At 36.2% G+C, this 18,041-nt stretch overlaps 2 long non-coding RNA genes across 2 annotated transcripts in view; both read right to left on the bottom strand.

The window, feature by feature from the left end:
* LOC107539877 (uncharacterized) overlaps nt 1–2,671 on the bottom strand; it is a 24,793-nt gene extending 22,122 nt beyond the window's left edge. The window contains exon 1 of the long non-coding RNA XR_001603449.2: nt 2,592–2,671. This is a non-coding gene — a long non-coding RNA (uncharacterized LOC107539877). The remainder of the gene's footprint in view (nt 1–2,591) is intronic.
* LOC107539879 (uncharacterized) overlaps nt 2,672–18,041 on the bottom strand; it is a 64,130-nt gene continuing 48,760 nt past the window's right edge. Inside the window, exons 2-3 of the long non-coding RNA XR_001603452.2 lie at nt 3,311–3,518; nt 2,672–2,864 (exon numbers count right to left, since the gene is read on the bottom strand). This is a non-coding gene — a long non-coding RNA (uncharacterized LOC107539879). The remainder of the gene's footprint in view (nt 2,865–3,310; nt 3,519–18,041) is intronic.

The following is an 18,041-nucleotide window of genomic DNA, read 5'->3' as shown; positions in this document are numbered from 1 at the left end:
CAACCTTACCAGTGATTCAACCTAAAACCCTGCACTCATAACTCCCTGAGCACTTTGTGGCCTCACCTGAAAAATGTAGGATCTTTGACTAAGTTATTTGGAAACTTCATCTTACAATTTTCCATCAGAAAAAGCATAATTAAATATATACTTCTAGGATCCAGAATGGAGTTATCTAATATTCAGTTCTCAACTCATTTCATTCTCAAAGCCAAGTAAAAGCTGGTTGGAGTTAGGATAAGTCTACCAAGGCCTTTAGGCTGAAGTTGGTCATGCCTCTGTTAGGAAAATACTTCTTTCAATAGAACAAATTTCAGAATTTTATTTAACAACCAAAACTTGACTAAAATTCCAAGGCTCCTCTGAGGTGAAATAAAGCACTTTAGTCATAATATAGTAAGTCAGCAATTTTCAACAAGTGTGCTGTGGCACACTGGTGTGCTGCAAGAATTTTTAAAACATGTAATACCCTACTATTTAGTCAGGAGCACTGACCTCTTTTCCCATAGATTATCAAATAAAAAAATGACAACAGCCAACACAACAGTAGCTGTCCAGTGTGAATGCCTTGTCTTGAACTATAAATATATAGGTCACATAATAGAGTTGCATCTTATTGGTCATGTAGCATAATAAGTTTGCATCTGGTTGGTTAAGTCTTCATACCAGATACCTTTATATACGGGTATAGGCATGATTTTTTTTTTTAGTCACTTTGGAACTAAAAAGGGTAGGTTATTACTATTATTGGGGTGGGTTTTTTTGGTAAATCAATCAAAATTATACTTATTTTTGTCAGATCAGCAAAAAACATATATTTTGGCATGCCACAGAATTTTAGTAATTAGCTTATATGTCCCATGAGATGAAAAGGGCTGAAAATCACTGTGATAAGTCAATAATATTTTTCCACCATGTACTAGATGTGAGCAGGTGATAATATTGGATAGACTTGTGGTGCACTGAGAAATGCGCCAGTTTTGAAGCCAGGTAGTCCATGAATGATTCATTTTCTACTGTTTCCCCAGGAACTAGAACATTAACTAACATACTAGGATCTTGACCCATATTTGATAAATGACTCACTAAATGAACAAATAAATGAATCTCTTTCAACCTCTTTATTTTACAAATAAGACCCAAAACAGTTAAGGAATTGGTTCTGGACTACTAGCAAACAGAAACTAAAATTCAGGTTCTCTAGATTTTCCTCTGTGTCACATTGTGACTTTCTCTGTTTTTAATCTGTCTAGTTTATTTTTCAGGTTAGAAAGTTTAAGCCTGCATTGAGCAAGATATAAGTTAATGGAGGCACTGACTTACCTCAAAATGCTATAGCACAGAGTTTTCCTAATGTGCCTAATTATAGAAATCACCTGGTGTATCCATTAAAAATAAAGGTTCCCAGTATCTCTTGCCAGGCAAGTCCAGGAAACAGTGGCCTAGCCAGGTTGCTGCAGAAGAAAGAGAGATCCCTTGGTTCTCCACAAGAACACCTAGTTCAAACACTGTTCATTTGGGCTGCAATAATACAGGATGCCTCCTTTGTTGCTGGTAAGTCAAAGGACGCTGATGAGAGCAGTGAGTGAGGCAATTATGAGGGCAAGAAAATACCTGAGAGAGACAGCACTCGGCTTTGATTCATTAATTAAATTTGTAGAAAGGCAGTTAACCAAGAGGTCCTGCAGCTGCACATGTTTCGCTCCACCTTTTTTATGAGAAAGAAACCAATGGCCTAAAGGCAGACCAGTGTAGGGTTTTTCCAGAAACTAAGTTTTAGTGAAAATCCATTCTCAGATGTTTCTGTGCTCCATATCACTCACTTGGGCATTTTCACCATTGACCGGAAATGGTTAAAATATAAATATTTGCTGAATAAATGAATGAAGAGTTTCCTCTTCAACCACTAGAATTAGTACGTGACCCTTTATCTTAATAGCCCTTTTCTAGAATCAGTATAATTTCCTTTCAGAGACATGTATACTATAAGCTACATTATTATGGATATTAAAAGAGAAAATGAAGGAAGAGTCAATGACAGAATGGTAGGAAATAGAGGATTTGGCAAACATACATGCTAAAAGCCTTAAGGAAAATAAAACATGATGAGAAAAAATAAACTTGAGCATTACAATTGCAGTCTCGTCATTGGATCAGTGAAGAGGAGGACATGCTGATGTGCTTAAGAGGGATTCATGTCTTTTTGTTTGCAGTTTTAATGAACTAAGCTAATGTAATCCTGACAAATTTCATGAACACTGTATATAATTGCTGCAATGCAAGTTTCACAAGGATAAAGTCAAAGTCTGCTTTACCTACTATATATCCCCAGAGCCTAGCCCATGGTAGACAATAAATATTGGATGGATGGATAGATGGGTTGGATAGATAGATGAATGGATGAAAGGATGGATGGATGGATGGATGGATGGATGGATGGATGGATGGATGGATGGATGGATGGATGGATGGATAAATAGATAAACAGATGGATGAATTATCTTTGAAGGGTGGCTAAATACATATCTACAAATATCCTAGGCCTTTTTTATCTTCAGGAGCCAAGCAGTAAGGAAAAATATTTTCCATACCTCCCATCTTCTGGTGGTTTGCTAGCAATCTTTGGCATTCCTTGTCATGTAGATGCATCGCCACAATCTGCACCTTCATGTTCATATGGCATTCTGTGCGTGCGTGTCTGTCTCACCTTAATGACCTCGTTTTGTCTTGATGACCTCTATAAAGGCCCTGCCTGAGGTACTGATGATTAGGACTTCAACATATGAAGCTGGAGGAGGAGGGTCAAAATTCAACCAATAACAACCCGTTAGGAAAACTGGCGGTGCCACCTAGAAGCATATTATCTGCAACAAAATAAAATTAATTATTGTTTAAGCTTCTCAGTAAAGGGAAGAGGGTATTCCAATCACAAAGGGATAGTAAGTAAAAATTAGTACGAACTACCCATCGTTACTTAGTATTTCTAAAATGTCATTGATATTCTCCTAATTTAATTACTCTGTATTCGTTTAGTGAGGATATTCACTTACTATTTAAACACACAGTTGTCATGTAAAAATATTTTTAAGAGAGCCTGAATGTATTTGTTTTCAACATCAGTTCTCTCTCATCCTCTTTTACATTTAATGGTTAAATTTCTCCACCACAGTTTTTTAAAGAAGCTGGTCACCACCATTGGAAAATAAATATCATATATATAGTATTGCATATCTTCTGAAAACATGTCAATCTAAAATAAATTTGAAGTTCTAACCCTTGAAAAGATAATGTCCTCAGAAAATTTACTTACCCAAATAGCTCATTTCCTGACAATGATGAATAACTAAGATTGTGCTATTTATAGAAGTAATTTAGCTGGATTTATACAAATGATAAAATTCAGCTCATTTTATGTGAGAACAAGTATCTTTATGATGAAGGAAAGGGGATATTTTTAAAATATCCAGCAAAAACTTCAACAGCCTAGCTATGTTGTATAAGTCACATCCATCGGGAGTCTGAAAAACATTGAGAGGAAAAGATCAAATTCACTGTTATAGTAACGATCATGGTATTTGGCATTTTTGCTCTATGAAAGAGGCATCAAACATTTCCTCTGAGTACACTAGACTTGAAAAAGAGAAAATTAAGAAGGTTAAATGTTAAATCCTACACTCAGAAAGTTCATAAAAAATATATTTGTGATCCCACAGACATGGGTTTTAACTGGAAAAATAAACTAAGAGTGAAGAAACTCTAAAAAATAAAATGTATTTCACTGCCTAACAATTATAATTGATCTTGAAGAGAGGCAATATTTTTAAATCCACAAGGCTTTGATATAAAATCAAGGACCCATTGTATTTGAACTAATAATAGAGTTCTACAAAATAAGCAGATAAAGAAATACATTAAGACAGTATATTTCCTAAATATCATCAATATTCTGTTAGAAATGTACAATTTTTAAGTAGCACTCATGATTGCATCAAAATATCTAAAATATCTAGGAATAAATTAAGCATATATATAGACAAAAATATATAGATCTATATGCAGAAAAATACAAAATGTTTTTGAGCAAATAAGATAAATGAAAAGGCATAGCCAGTTATTGAGATGGCTTAATATTGGATAAATGTCAATTTTCTTAATCTACAAAGTTAAAGGTTTTTCGTTGACAACTTTGATAGAATTTTTTTGACAAAATGAATCTAAAGTTCATCTGGAAGAGTAATGTGCCAGTATAACTATGAACATTTTTAGAAAGAAAACTGCACAGGGATTTTCCCTGGCAGATATTAAATGTATTTTTATAAAACTATTGTAAAGCTACAATAATTATATGAGTTCAATGGGCTACAAGTGCATGCTATGACACAACTTAATATATGGCTGGCAAAAATATATATATAAGCTCCTATAAATTTATAAACTTAGACTGCAGTTTCAAAAGGGTAAGGAAAGCATTGAAAAACTAAAGTTTACCTGAAGAAGGCAACACTGTAAAGTGGTTTGCTCAAGTGTAGAAATTTGGCCTAGAGGGCATTTCTGATGTTCCTTCCCAATTTAACTCTATGAACATGAAGTAGAATGTATGCAGATGGCTGTAACTCCAAGTCTTTTTAATTTTTTTTTTTTTATCAGAGCCCTCTTATTTCATCAGCGTGCTCTAGGGTTCCCTGTGGCAGGTTAAGTGGGAGAAGAAATGGGTGCATTCAAGTTCGCATGTCATAAAGATCACTTGGCAGCAGTGAGATGGATCAGGGAGTGAAGAACAGGGAGCAGGAAGACCAAGTCCATGGTTATTATAATAGTCCAAGCAATAAGGGTGCTGGAACAGAGTAGCAGTGGAGGTAGATAGGGGGGAAGAGAGAACCAAGAGTTACTTAGGAGGCAAAATTATCTTGGTGATCACTGGCACATTAGAGTGGGTATGAACAAAAGTCCACGATAATTCATAGGTATTAAGTCCTAAGCAACTGTGTAACAAGGAAAAAAGAAGGGTGGGTTTAGAGAGGAAGACAATGAGCTCGATAGCTAGGTCTTTAATTTAAGACAGAATCGGCCTTTTTATATATTTTGTGTATTTGATATATTTATTTTGCATATTGGATTCACCACATAATTTTACCTATAAAAAGATTCTGTCGCTGTTTTAAAAAAAGATTGAAAACTGAATTTGAATGAGAGCCTTTGCATAGTTACGCCAATTCTCATTTTTAAAAGAAGAAAGCTAGGTGCTTTTAAAGTTGTATAATTTTCATCCTCATACCTAATCAGTGTCAAAAACTTCAGGTCTAAAACTTGTGATCCCAGCCTGTGTTCAGATCACTAGACCACATGTGGTACAGAACATCATGAACTTTGAACTTCTGACCTGATAAGGACCTTCAAGTTCTAGTCCAACCTTTTGATTGTTCAAGAATTGGAGTCCCAGACATTTGTCCTGGTTTGCATAGCGAATCTTAGAATTAGACTCGAGCCCACTAGAGTAAATCCTAATCAAGCATGTGACCCACTGCCACACCCAGCCTCACCAATGGATGAGAAATCAAGCAGAATTAATAGCATTTGATGACACTTTGAATAAATTGCATTTTCTATTAACAAAATAGATTAAATGTATTATCCTATTCAATTCTCACAACTTTATGAATTAGGAATAAGATTTCTGCTGTGCAGATGAGGAAATTAAAGTTTATAAAAAATATATCTTGCTCGAAGTCATGTAGCTAAACTTGAACTCAAATCTTGGAACTGCAAGCTCTTTACAAGAGAAATGAAATTAAACAGGAGGAACTGCTGCTGATTTCACATTGGTCTGTTGCAAGACAGTAAAAAATAAAATATACAAAGTTTGTGTGTCCTATTAAAATCGGAATTTTAAAAACTGCTTACTAATCCATTTTACCTTGACATCATAGATTACCTTTAATACTATCCTGCCCTGATATATTTGACCTTTATTTATAGAAAATGAAACACAGCTGTAAGGATTGATTTTTAGATCTCTTTATTCAAAGTAAAAGATGAGCCAAAATCAAATTTCAGTATGTCTAATATTTATGCATGCAAAGGCAGTCTAGCAAGTGTCAACATTAGGTGTGTATTAGCATTATGGAAGATCAGCAGGTATTGGGTGAAAAAGCCATCACCAATAAGAAAATCTCATATAACGATAAATAGTTTCAGAGTATTGTTTTAAAAAATATACACAGCCCCTCATGTAGACTGTAGTTATTTTTAACAGTAGTCCTTAAGTTTATTTTTCTAAAATGTATAAAATTAATTATCAATGCCAGATTCAGAAAGCTTTCCTTCTGATGAAAAATTGAAATAATTGGCTAATACAATAAAAAGAAAAATGGATAGATACCAAGGGCCCTGGATTCAACATGGCAACATGGCAGAGTGATTAAGGGCAAAGACTTAACCAGCTATCCGCGTTCCAACCCTGACTCTACCACTTGCTCGCTAAACGACAGTATAACTGATGCTCAACTTCATACCTCGGTTTACTCCTCTGTTAAATAAGGATTGTAATAATTACACCTACCTCATAGAGTTATCATCAGGATTAAATGAATACTTACAAAGCACATAAAACGATGTCTGGAACAAAGTAAATGTTGGATAAATTTTTGCCAGTGAAACAAAATTTAGACAAGTCACTAAATAAACAAAATTACTAACAATTTTACACGCTGAATAGATTTTAGTATACCAAATAAAATTTTAAACTATATTCAAAGTTTCCCATAAAACATCCATATCAAATCCATATTTGGATCTATATCATTACTTTCACTGCCATATTATACTCACTAAGACATATTAGCAAAATTTACATAGTCCATCATTGATAAACACTTAAAACATTCTTTTGTAATTTTTTTGTGGAATGTGATTATCTCTTCCCTCTGTTAAGAAAAAAGTGACCCTAAGCACTAATTTTATGTGTGTTTTTTAATTCTTAAAACATTTCTAATGTCGGTCTGTTCTATGTGGAGGGTGGGTGGGTGGGTTGGTGGAGAGATTAACCAAAGAATTTATATGCATCAATGCATAACCCATGGACACAGACAATAGTGTGGTGAAGGCCTGGGGAGGGGAGTGGGTGCAGAGTAGAAAAGGTGAATGGGGAAAAAAGGGAACATCTATAATATTTTCAACAATAAAGATAAATTTTCAAAAATTTTTCTAATGTTTTCTGTTTGTATTTTACTGCATTACTGTTTTGATAAAATATGGTAAATGCTATTGAAAAATTAAATAATGTACTAAAGAAGATAAAAATCATCCAAAACCCTACCATTTAGAAATAATGTGTTAATACTTTGAAAAATATTGTTTTTGACCTCTCTTCAAACACATATAGACATAATATATATGATGTTACAGTAATTATATCATGCCAAATCTATTCCTTAATATGTTTTTCTTTCAACAATATGCTGTGGTTATCCTTTTGTCTCAGTCATTGTGGATCTTTATCATCACTTTCACTGCCATATTGTACTCACTAATACATATCAGCAAAATTTTCATAGTCCATCACTGATATACTCTTAAAATATTCTTTTGTAATTTTTTTGTGGAATGTGGTTATCTTCTCCCTCTGTTAATCCTTCTAGCTAAATAAAAAAATATCTTTTAAAAAATAAAATCTATTTTTTAAAATTTACGTAGATCCTATTCATAAGCAATTTAAACATTTAACATGTTATATATTAACATAATATATATTTAAGTATGTTTTTATTTACAAATATACATAAAGAAATATATAGGTCACATAATAAGAAAACTGTAAAATTTTACTTCAAAACAAAGGTAAGACTTGAATAAATGGAAAGATAAGCCTTGTGTTAGATATGAAGATTCAATGTTGTAATAAAGCTAGTCTTTTCTAAATGAGTGCATAAATTTATGCAATTCCTATAAAATCCCAGAGATTTTTTTAATGATTCTAAATGTTATCTAAATAATAAGTGTGCAAGAATATTCAGAATAGGACAATTTTTAAAAAGAATTAGGAGCAGGGGAAGGAGAAGAGCAAGGAGGAATAGGAAGGTTCAGGAGAAGGTGGGCGTGTTATGTAGTTGTCATGAGTAAAGCTGTGGTACTGGCACAGGAATATGTGATAAGATCAATAAACAGAATACACATTCCAGGAAGTACATAGTGATCTATCATGTGATAAAGGTGTCATTTCAAATCAAATCTGAACTATTCAATAAATAACACTAGGGCAAATTATCAATACTTGTAAAAAAAAAATTAAAGGTAGATAACAACCTCAGTCTTTATTCCATAGCAAATCCCAGAGAAATAAAATATTTGAATTTCTAGAATAAGCCTATAAGCTATTAGAAGAAAATTATGATGAGCTGTAAAATAATTTGTTTTTTAAATATATCTTTATTGATTTCAGAGAGAGGAAAGGAGAGGGAGAGAGAGAGACAGAAACATAAATGATGAGAGAGTCATTGATTGAGCCCACAACCCGGGCATGTGCCCTGACTGGGAATCGAACCCTGATCGCCTGGATCCCAGGTCGACACTCAACCGCTGAACCATGCCCGGCTGGGCACAAGAGACAGCTTTAAACATGTCACAACAAATGGAAAAGGGAATGAATGTATCTGTTTGACCTTATAAAATTTAGATTTTCTGTATGATTTTTAAAAACATTTGTATTGGTTTTTAGAGAGAGAAGAGGGGAGAAAGAGAAAGAAAAACATCGATGTGAGAGGAAAACATCAATCAGCTGCCTCCTGCATGCCCCCTCCCCGGGATCGAGCCTGCAATTCTGGCATGTGCCCTGACCAGGAATCAAACCAGCAACATTTTGGTGCACAGGATGACACCCAACTGAGCCACACCGGTCAGGGCATGTATGATTTTTTATTTTTATTTTTAAGAAACAACATACTTAATGTTCAAAGTTAAACCACAAACTGGTATCATTTTTATACCAATTTTTCATTTCAGAGAAGACTTTTATCTTAATGCTATTTCCTAGAAAGTTGTTTTATAATGCCTCAAAAATCCCAACACAGGCTGAATCCCAGTCCTCACATCAACTAAACAAAAAACTGCTTGGTTCCTTCATGCCTTCTAAATAAGTATCCACCTGATGCTTAACAACAAATTTTCCATTTTAACAATTACATCACAATGCAAACCTATTCAATTATAGTCTTATTTTATCATGCCAGTAAATTTCACATTTGTAACTTATATTTTAAAATGGTATTTCTCTACCCTTCCTTTAAGTACAAGGGTCCCTGTGGCAGTTCGCACTAACTGATGTACAATTTCAACACAAACCACTTTGTGAATTGCCTCCACTCTAACGTAGGATGCACAATAGAATCATCATATTTTAGCCTAAAATAATTTCTTTGTATATTTGTCCTTCTGTTGCTGCCAGAAAGACAGTATGGCAATAACGTCAATGAATATCTGTCTCTGTATGTTGACGATTAAATGAGTTAATACATGTAAATCATTTAAAACAGTATCTTAGCACACTGTAAATGGTCAATAAATGTGAGTTGTTATTATCATTATTAATCATGATTATTTAGTCCAAATTAAGTCAGAAACAACTTAGAGGCAGGAGACTATTGCTTATGTGTCCTATTAAATAAACAGAACACATATGCCTGTCTGGTATTGGAACCGAAGTGAAGAAACAGGTAGCGGTCTTGAGCTACACGTTCCAGGTGACGATTAATGGTAACACAATAGTAATGTCATGAAGAGGGGGCTGGGGTGGGGGTCAGGGAAGAACAAAGGGGGGAAGGGGATGGGAGGAAAGGGAAGAGGTAGTCACTGGCATTCTTAGCGAAGTGGATTTAAGTTGCTCCTCTCACTCAAGTCACGGCTCGTCACGACGGGGAGAGCCCAAGGACGAGCACAAAGGCCCTCGAGTTGCCCAGACAGCGTGGCACCCGCAGCCCAGTGGCTGACACGTCAGGCAGCTTGGACTTTTAGGGTAACTGAAAAACGATGCTGTTTAAAGTCTGTGCAAGTGAAACAGAAGCTGGTCACCTGGGCAGATGGTATGAGGCAAGAGCTGTGTTGGGCTCTCTTAAGGGACTCCTGGCTGGACCATAACTGAGTCTAATCCCCCTGTCACGACAGTTATACTTGTTTTTAAAAGCAGAGGGACTGACCTGCCCCATTTCCAACATGGTCTGGTTCACCCCTCCTTAGGCAACCTGGTGGTCCCCAGCACCCGAGAGGTCACCATACTGATACCGAAGTTGGTGCGGACACCCGATTGGCATCGCACACTGCAGAATTGTACAGCTGAAACCTACATAAATGTATTAACCAATGTCACCCCAATACATTCAATAAAAAGAAAAAAATTTTTAATTTTTTTTTTAATTTTAAGAAATAGAGAGACTGAAAAGTGATATAAGAACTCACTGTATTACTTTTAGAGTATGTTGTATGTTCAGTAAAACACGTGCTATTTTTCAGAACAGGGATTCAATCAGTCTGAACAAATCAACAAACCCTATGATCTTTTCCAAAAATTCTTGGATTAAAGGACAAATAAAGATCGAAATTCTAGTGCCCAGAATGGACAAAACCAAGAATAACGACATATATTCAAAAAGTATGTTAACAAATTTATTGCAATCTGGACACAGTGGGTAGGGATCTCTTAAAGGTGTAAGACACCTGGAAATTCCCGGGGACTTAAGAGATTTGTCTGTTTTAGGTCACAACATTTGCTTCAAACTAGTCTTCTATAACACAGAAAGAGGAAGTTTCCAGCCACAATATTTAATTAGTACCTAATTAGGAGCATCAACAGGATAAGTGATGCAGGTTCTGGCCCCAATGTTTGTACCTGGATATGGGTAAACAGTTTCTAGTGAGTCTTGGCTGTCTGACAGCTCTCAGCTGTCATTGGCACCACAGAGCCCAGGGAAGGTGCTGACGCTCCTTGGCAAGTACACGAGTAAACATTCAAAGCAATTGGAGAAATCCAATCATGCCAAGTAAACTAGTAAAGGAAAATATGGGAGTCTGGATGGAGCAACATACCCACTTGTATATGCTTCATATTGAGCCTAAGTTATTACTCCAGTCCATGAAAGAGTTCTTCAACATCTTCCACACTTAACTGAGGTACCAGCTATTTCAAGGATATCTTCAAGAATGTTGCTCACCCAGTAGAGTCGGTGCTACTGCCAAGAGCCAAATATTCATTTGGTGCAAGTGAAATCCTTGGTGAACTTCAGTTGCTCAATTGACTTGCCTCTGGGGAGCAACTTCTCTTATGCCAAGTCACTGAGGAAATAACATCACTATATACCTGGAAATCCTTGGGATTATTCATCTTTTTTACCACTAAGCAACTCTTTTATAAAGGGAAACTGGATGGCTGAGTTTCTTATACTTTGCTACACAGTAACCAGTTATATGACCTTAGTCTAGCCATTCAACCTTTCTGGACCTCAGCTTCTTCACCTATAAAATGAGGGGATTAGCTCGAGTGCTTTCTATGAGTGCTTCAGTTCTAAGATGATATGACTCGGTGCTGCGTATTTATATAGCATATTCCTTCTACAGATTTCACAACCTCTCAAGAGACTCTCATTAGTATTCTCAGTATCGCTGTGAGGCAGGCAAGTGGCAAGGTTTATTATCCCCATTTTTTTAAAAAAGATACAATGAGACAGTTTGCTGACACAGCACTCTTGACCAAGTAAAGACTAAAAGTTAGGTGTCCTGATACTAATCAAGAAGTCTGTTAAACCACTTTGCTACTAAACTAAATGGAAGGTCTCTGATGAATAAAATATTCTGCGCTCATGGGAGGAACAATGTAGTTTGATCATCCTACAGAGATGTAATGGTTTAAAACACTGATTTCCAAATTACAGCCCATGTAATATTCCAGGTAGTGTTCTCAGTTCTCATCGACATATCCATATGCATATTTTCTCTTTTCTGATACAAATATCAAATTGTGAATCCACTGAAGTAGGAGAATGTTAAATAATGCATATCGAAAAAGGGAAAAGAGAATCAGGTAGAAATAATTAAACTTACGATGGAAAATTTTCAGAGAATAAACTGTATAATCTATATTAATATAAGAAATTGTATCTAAATTCAATTATATATATCATTGAAATGAAATTATCATCCAAGGAATAATCCGAACAGCTTTCAATAGTATGTGTTTAGGCTAGGAATAAAGGCTGAGAAAGACAAATGTCACCTGATCTCACTTATATGTGGAATTCAGTGAACAAAATAAACTGATGAAGAAAACAGATCCAGGGACAAGGAAGCATGGAACAGACTGACAAAGATCAGAGGGAAGGGAGGTGGTTGGAAGAGGTTAGCCAAAGAACAAAAGGTGTATATATGCTTAGCTCCTGGAGACAGACAGTAGTTCAGTGAAGGCCTGGGCTGGAGTAGGAGCCAGGTGGAGCAAAGGGGACAAAAATGAGGGACATCTGTAATACTTTCAACAGTAAAAATAAATTTAAAAAAAAGAATAAAGAGCCCAACCCTGGCCAGTGTGGCTCAGTTGGTTGGGCATCATCCAGTGCACCCAAGGGTTGCCAGTTCAATTCCTGGTCAGGGCACATGCCCGGCTTGCTGACCAGATCCCCAGTGGAGGGTCTGCACGAGGTGGCCGGTTGATGTTTCACTCTCACATCGATGTTTCTCTCTCCCTTCCTCTCTGAGAATCAATTAAAAATTAAAAAAAAAAAAAAAAGAATAAATGGCCCTAATATTTCACCCTTTTTGTAAGCTAACAAGTTAGCCTACTGTAGATTCATGGCTACTGGCAGAAGACACAATACTCCTAGCATGGGAAAAAAGGATACTATCACTATCAGCAACAGCAGTAGCCAGAGTGTCATTATTTTTGCTTTGGTTTCTCAAGCCCTTGTTCCCATAGACTGATGCAAAGAGATACTATCTGCACCTTTAGTGGGTTGCATTAAAGGAGACAAACCCTGAGCTTAGGGATCCCGAATGGTTTGTTGTAATGGACAGTAAGCACCTTGTCTCCAGAGAGGACACTATCTCTACCTTCCAAGGTTGTTCACTGTATAAATATATCTGAAAAGATAGTGCCAAACAAAAGCAGCCAGAACCTCTGCCTGCAAAAGGTGTAGACACATATAAGACCCATGGAGAAAATCTCTGAACTGCATTTTCTGATTTTATTTGATAACTCAGAGAATTGTTTCCTAACTGAATTTTATTTTATTTGACTATCTGTATGTCTAGTGTTCTGGAAAGTCTTAAGTGCTCAAAGAAAATAATGTGCCAATGTTAATGAAGAATGGGACATTTTCCCTACCCTGAACCCTTACCAGATGTCTCCTTGTTTTTGTCACCATCTAGTAGTTCAACAAATTCAAACCAGAAAAATAACTTCTTCTATCCACACTTCCCTGCCTTACCCTCACTCCCTTCCACTTATTAAAGTGGGCTAACATCCTTCCACAAGTAATAAAATACACGAAAACCACCCTGAAATTCATAAGATTTCACATGAACATAAAATTGGAATTCAAAATTCCTTGTCTTATTTCCAGGTACCCTGCAAAATTCATAAATTTTTTTCTTATTTCACAATCACCTGAAACTCCCTTTGTTTCTCTTCAGCTCTGAACTTAAAGTCCTAGTTAAACACCAATTATGGCCAGATATCTAGAAGACAAAGTCACTGGTATCCCCAGTCATAGATGTAGGCTGATCATCAAACATTTGCTCTTGAGTGAAACTGTGCTCAGTGTTTCCACGAAGTGTCCAGCAGCAGTTGAGAAGCTGCATATGTGGTAGGTGAGCATGTAAACTCTAGAGTCAGGCGGTGGAAATGCTCCTCACTAGCTATGGGGAGGGGGGCAAAGAGATGTTAATCTATTCGCACATTAAAAAAGAAAACTATTGCAAAATTTTGCTGTATTAGATATATCACATTGATTATTAAATAAGCATTTTCTGCTGTGCTCAAGATTTAACATCAAACTGCTAATTTTGTTTCCAAAAATATTATGTATGAAATTATGACCGATGAGCTATGACCTTCCCTTCTGTACAGAGAAAGTTTGGTTGCATGTAAATATAAATTGTTACTTTAAATGGAAATGTGAAGGCCTTAAAAGTGGTAAATGAAGTTTAATTCCACACAAACAAATATAAAACAAAAAGAGGTAAATAAATGGCAATGACATTTTTAACATGACATTTTAGAATATTTCAAGGGACCACAAGAACAATAAGTGCATTTTGTGTGCAACTGTCTTTGAAGTTCTAATCTCAGTTCATGCCACTAAATCATCAAGGAAGGTTATTTTTAACTTGTTATGTAAAGGCTTTAGAAAAAAAAATCAGGGAGCTCTCTTTGAATATGAAACGTCAGACAGAAAGAGGTTTTTGTACATTCTTAGTATACTAAGGTGATCTATGTATGGAACAGAGAGAATTAGCTTATCTCAAAATTTTCCCAACTAGTATGAAAAGATTTGCAGAATGGAAATGATATATTTTCCGAAATATCTTCTTTGAGATACTTTGTAAGGGGAATATTTGTATGTGGCTAAACCACGGTACAGATTTAACTAATTAACAAAATATTGTCCCCGGAAACTAGATGTAAACCTGATTATGAGGCCCCTCTGGGAGGAACATTAGAATCCCTGTAATTCCAGAGAAGAGCTTTAACACCAGATGGAGAAAGGACTTATCCCTCGTAGGAAAAGCCCAATCAACTCTCTCCTATGAAAAAGTCTTTTCTCTCCCTCTGTTCCCTTAGCTCCTCACTTTTCTCTCATTTTCTTCCTGTCATCTCTCTCAAGTACATGTACAGATCACTATGCTCTTACCTTTCTTAGTCTGGTCTATCACTTTATCAAAAATTAAAATTTCCATGGTGTCTTCCTTCACCTAAAATAAATGATAATGTGTACAATATGTAATGTTTTCTCACATAGTGAATTTTGTCAAATCAAAAGGCAACATTTTGATTATAAACACACCTAACTGTGTGTCAGTGTGAGAGCCCCAGAGCCATCATCTTTCGTGCAAGGGAGTGAATTTACCCTTTTAGTACACTGTTCACCTTCTTTTAAAGATGTCTTGAAATTTTTATTTTGAAAATGGGAAACATAAAGGGTGCCATCTCTGCAGTTGAGGGGAAAAACGGAAAGATCCAAATTTCTCTCACTTTAATGTGGGTGAGCCTTGATCTACTTGTTAAAATTCTTGGATTGCTAATAAAAGTCATAATATACCAAATGGTGGTAATTTGGATGAAACAAGCATATCAATCATTGAGGAATGGGCTCATGGCTCTTTATCTGGGCAGAATCATTAAGTAGAATTTATGATATATAATGTATACTATTAAGCGGCTTCCATTAAACTTGCCTGCCAAACTCATTCTATATAGAGGGACATTTCTAAAAGCAAGATGTATGCAAGAGCGCCACCTATAGTAAAACTTCCACATTTATTTCACAATGCTAAAAACCCATAAAGTTATCAGGTTTTGAAGAAGAAAATTTAGAGGAAAAAATATATCAAGGAAATAAGGTATTTGGTTTAATTTATAAATCTAAACCACCACCTTAAAAATAAATTGTATAGAATGTATTCCAATAAAAATATGAATATGCTAAGGCAACTTTTTCTAATTAAGGAAAAAGCACTCTGATTTTGCAGATAATTTAAACCACAGGAATAGCTTTTGTTCTAATTTAAATAAATAACAATTCAAAGAAAACCATTGCACTCTTTGCTATTCTTTAAACATTCCTTTGTTTTGCTTTTTGTTAACGTACTTTTAACAATCTGCTTTTTTGAAACCTGAAAACAATAGCCATTTAAAGTACAAATAAATCAACTTCTTTCTGATGTTTAATTTTTTAGAAAACACATTGCCCAATTAGTTCAGCGTTAATATAAGATAAATGAAGAATGCTAAGGAAATGGTGACTGGTACTACTGTTGTGAAATGTCCTTTAGGAGTTGATATCCACAGAAATTTAGTCTTAAATACTTGTTACTATGACCTAGAAGCTAATTATGAGGGAACCGAGCCAAAAAATGAGGTGTATAAAAGAAATTTCACTGGCATTACAGAGAAAGTTGCCAGAAACAGCTTACAAATCATGAATCTGTTCAGAGATAAAAAGTTGAGTCTAAATTATTATTCAACTGTGTCCTTAAATCAATGAAGAGCAAACAATAATTATAGTGGATCTTTAATTTTCAACTATAAAAAGTCAACGTGGTAGCTTGTTCAACAGGGTTTTACTGCAGGCAGTTAAAAGAACCTTTTGCTTTTTCATTTCCAAAAAGAGAATGTGTGTTTTTTTAATTAAAAAAAAAAAAAAACACCATAAGTACAATCAATCATTGCTGCAGATCACATAGGAAGCGGCTCAGCTCTCTGACCAAGTGTGGTTTAGCAGGAAACACACCAGGAGAGGATGATGCCCCCGAGGTACCCCTCATTATCTCAGACCGGGGCCCTTTTGCTTTCTTAGGCCCATTGTTCATCCTGGTGAGGTTGGATTTTAAGTGGATTCAGTGCTCATCAAGCAAGGTGCCAAACAGAGAGCGCTAGGCACCGATGCCCTGTGTTTGCAGAGCAGGAGTGGCTGGGACAGCAGCCGCTTGCCCACGGTGCCCCGCGAGGGTGCTTCATCTCGGCCCTGGGAGGCCCACTTCTCAGGATGAGAGGATAATTCACTCGCGATAGCCCATTCAATCTTCAGCCTCTCGGCTGACGCTGCCAACAGAAGTGCCAATTAATGCCAATTACAATGGTGACTTTTCTGATATGGGCGCCTACTCTTATAGGCCATCAAACAGCCATCATATATTAATGACTGTCAGTCATTACCAATGCGGGCAAAGTTTGAACTAGTGACCTAGAAGAGAACTGCTCTTTATCCTACTTCCAGCTCCCTGGACCGTCTAATTCCCCTCCCCCTTTCTTGGCCAATGTTCTTAATTATAGTTTTGTACCTGCATAATGAATGTGCTACATTTTGACAGTGACAATCGCAGAAACCGTGACAGCAGAAGTGCAGCTACTGTCTGCCATTTAGCAGCCCCTGTCACAGCCTTCAGGCCGGGGAGGTCCAGCGCAAACCTTCAGCGGGCACTACTATTTCCCTTGTCATTTAATCGGCTATTTTTTTTTTATTTGTCTTTACTACTGCTCAGAAATAAGGAGACCATTTTTACGCATATAAAATGTGTCATGGACTACTATGCAGATGCTGCCATTAGGCCTTTTTTATCTGCTCATTATTTCTATAGCCTTATGAGACAGAAACTCCCCATACAATTAAACATGCTGCAAATTAATCTGGAAATGCACCTATTGGGCTCAAAAAGGGAAAGCAAGCTAAACACAACAAACATTCTAAATGTAGGAAAGGGTCAGGTTCCTTTTGTAAAACACACATTGTAACCTTTCTTTTCTTGCTATTGTTTAAACCCAATTTGGGGTGCGACCCCTAAATGACCACTTGCTGTCTGCTGTCTAACTAGAGTGCTCTCATGTTTTCAAAAACAGAGACTCGCCTGACTTAACTCTCAAAGCGCACCCCCTCAGCAATAGTCAGGAATATCTGTTTCAAGTTTGTATTACTCCTAGATTGGGGTGGGGTGGGGGGGTGGAGGGACTTTAAGAGAAAGAAATTGTTACTAAGTCTCTTTATCTTTCAAGGAGCCTGAATGCAAACTCCGCAATTGCCCCACATTCCTCACACATCAAAAGAACAAAAGAAGTAACCAAAGGGCAGAAAGTATCAGGCTTCCAACTCCTTAGTCTTTCTCTGAAAGTGGCACCAAAAGACAACTTGTGAAAAAATATTCTGGAATTTCCACAATATGTTTCCAGAAAATGGTGATTTCTTATAAATGTGTAATTTCAACAGGTCAATTTAGAGATCAAGGTTAATCTGTCCTATGCACCTAGTGAGGTGGTGGCAAAGTTAAGGTTAAAACTCAAGCCCAAGGCTTTT

Source organism: Miniopterus natalensis, chromosome 2 (genome assembly GCF_054644295.1).
Source record: "Miniopterus natalensis isolate mMinNat1 chromosome 2, mMinNat1.hap1, whole genome shotgun sequence".
Taxonomy (NCBI): Eukaryota; Metazoa; Chordata; class Mammalia; order Chiroptera; family Miniopteridae; genus Miniopterus; species Miniopterus natalensis.
The sequence above is the reverse complement of the archived record's forward strand: the minus strand, read 5'-3'. Positions and strand labels throughout refer to the sequence as shown.